Source organism: Oncorhynchus clarkii, chromosome 26, assembly GCF_045791955.1.
Source record: "Oncorhynchus clarkii lewisi isolate Uvic-CL-2024 chromosome 26, UVic_Ocla_1.0, whole genome shotgun sequence".
Classification (NCBI taxonomy): Eukaryota; Metazoa; Chordata; class Actinopteri; order Salmoniformes; family Salmonidae; genus Oncorhynchus; species Oncorhynchus clarkii.
The window spans coordinates 8,496,170-8,499,241 of record NC_092172.1 but is presented as its reverse complement, the minus strand read 5'-3'; positions in this window follow the sequence as shown (position 1 = coordinate 8,499,241).

The following is a 3,072-nucleotide window of genomic DNA, read 5'->3' as shown; positions in this document are numbered from 1 at the left end:
GCCCATGCCATGCAGGGCGCGGAGTGGTGGTCTATGATCGTGACGTGCAGGTGTACACTGATGACGCTATGGAAGGTAGGCCCCATCATCTCTATGGCTAGGCCTACTGTATAGTGTTTGCAATAGTAGCCCGATTACTGTAACATATTACAGTATTCTGTTCATCCACTATGCAGTGGTCGTTTGGAGTGGACAATAGATACCACTAGGCTACAAATCTCCAAAACAGGCCAATCAACATACATGATACAGAACAGGCAAAACAAATATGCTCCGACTTTTTAAAAAGGAGTACCAGTAGTCATAAAATAACCATTGGCTACATTACTTACTCTGACCATCAAAGTAAGTCATGTCTACTAAAAGTGACAGACATTTAAAAATAAAACAATTAAAGACTGATCACTATCATCTGTTCAGCGCCAACGTCTACTTTGGGTGGGTTTGGATGTAGTGCAAGAACAAAAGAATTGCACTTAAGTGTCCTACTGTCTGAAAATACACTGCACTGCCATCTCATGGTCAAGGTCAATTTGAAAACCTAAGTACTACAGAGTACGGACCCTGAAAATCACTTGTTAACATGGGACAAGTTAGCAGGGTGATACTTTTATTGCACTTCCACTTACAGTCCATTCACTTGCTACTCAGTCACAACCAGTAGGTTGAGGGGTTCGATAAAATGACTAACCAATATGTACCCATTGGTGTCACTTCTAGAATTCACACTGAATACCAGTACATTAAAACCGCGAAACAGAGCAATATTCACCATGGATTTTACTTGCCTTCTAGACACACATTATCATGATTTGAGACAAAGGGATACAAAAAGGTAACAAGTCTGGATTCTTTGTTTTATTGAAGCCAGGGCTGACAGACACTTTTCCTTATCTTTGTCGGCACAAAAAGCGAGATACCACATGGCTGCATCACGTTAAAGCCATACAATCACACGGAATATGTCCAGGGCACAAACACAGTACTCCATGTGGTTAAAAGGTTTTTATATCCTGAATAAAAAGGACTGGAAGCAAAAGCTTTTAAATCTCCTATATGTGTATATTTTCAAGGGCTGAAGGCATAGCACTAAGATGATGTATAGAGAAAAAAAATTATATCCAATCATCAAAAACTTGCAATTTGGAAATCAAGCAGCGTGATGTACTAGCCAAACATACAAATGTCTGTTTGGCTAATGCAGATGTATAGTAACTATGTGGAGACAAACATCAGAGGAGTGAACTAGTTCATGAATTTCTAGGCTGTTACCACCCTAAAGATATCTGTCCTATATCATTTACGCATAGTAATGCTTGCAAACAGCAACCATTGTTGTGCAGAAAAATCTAACAGAAAAATACCAAGGAGATGTGCTGCAATGGACAGGTGTACCAGAAATGCACATGAAAAACTAAGGAGCATTGACATGCATTTGAGTTTATTTGGATATTTTCTTAAAATCTCAAAAAAAAGTCTAGCTTTAAAAGTCTGGAGCAGATTTGACTGCCAGGGACATGTTCTTTATACTGCTAATCCCAAAAATATGAATGCAATATTAAGTACATCATACTTGTAATTCATCAATACACACTCTAAGCAGGCAGGTAGAAGAGTATGCATTCTCTAGTTTAAACAATAACATCTGGGGGTTCACTACAACTCTCCCAATGAAAGTGATTATTTCAACGTAAGATTAATACTCCTTCCTGGCTGTCACAATATTGTGCTTGAATTTCAGCAACAGATCTTAGATGCAAATTTCTGCCCAATGAAGATATATAAAAAAAAAAAAAATGGAATCAAAATCCAGCCAGTTCTTATTCTTACAACAGATTAGTTAACACAAAATAAAGTAGACTGCACACCTCTAGGTCTTGTATTTTTTTTCCCTTACAGAGTAAAAAAAAGTTAGCCTGGCAACTCAAGTAAGTATATGGACCACCTTAGAATGTACTTTGGAATGACAGGTGTTCCACGCAGGGCCAGGGGAGATCGTCACCTGGGAATCAAACCAGACTATTCTACACAAACAGAACACACTGATTGCTGCATCTTTGGTTCCAGGTTCCAATTCTATGTAGTGTCCGTTGTTGTTATAGGTGGTTTTAAAAGCCAAGTAGCTGCTCTTACAGTTTATTAAACCAATGTTACAATTGCTGATCTGCAAATTAACCATAGCTAAGACTGTAGGTAGATTTGAGGGTGATCATCTAGTTATTTGTGATTAATCAAATAATCTTACGATTTTTTACAAATGATTTGATATGGTACAGTAGAGTGGATGTAACTAACAAAAACATTGGCAGAACTAGGACAATTAAAAAAAAACTACTAAGGACACAAGTAAAGGCTGATAATATTGACTAAGATCTACCCTGAGTGAAGGCAGGGTGCACAGATGTACAAATTGTGAACTGTATGTACACTGAAGGCAAAAAGTCAACATTGCAAATGGGCACTGAAGATTACACAAAAGATCTGTGGACATTGCAATTTCCTACTGGGCCACGATTTTTACACCGACATCATGTAGAAATCGGGAATGTTTAACCTGACCTGCCATACAGCTTGTATAAAAACATTTGAAACTGAAAAAGAACAGAGCTAAATTTTCTTTTTTAGGATAACCCATTTAATTAAAACCGTAGTATTTGATTTTCATATGATTTGGCCACGCAAGTGAGTGGTTTAAACCATGCAAGTGTTCATCTGGGGGACACAAATACTCTAAACTTGTGGTTGCTTCTAAAAATCTGCATCTAGATACCTCTCAATATTGCTCAAGTGAACAATGTCAGCTACATTTCTTTTGAAACCTTATGCAAAGACCACAGACTTGTTATACAAAAAAAATTAACAAAATAAATTACTTGAAATGACCAAATGGACAACTTTTTGCCGTTGGTGGTACAGTGCATTTCCTCTTTAAGTAGACAAGCAGCTCCACTATGACACAAACAGTTACTGTGCCAGGCACTTGGGAGTTATAGTAGGAAAGATGCTGCCCCCAAAACACCTCTAGCCAAAAGAGTGTTCCTTGCTAACTCTACACTTGCCAATCCCAACAAT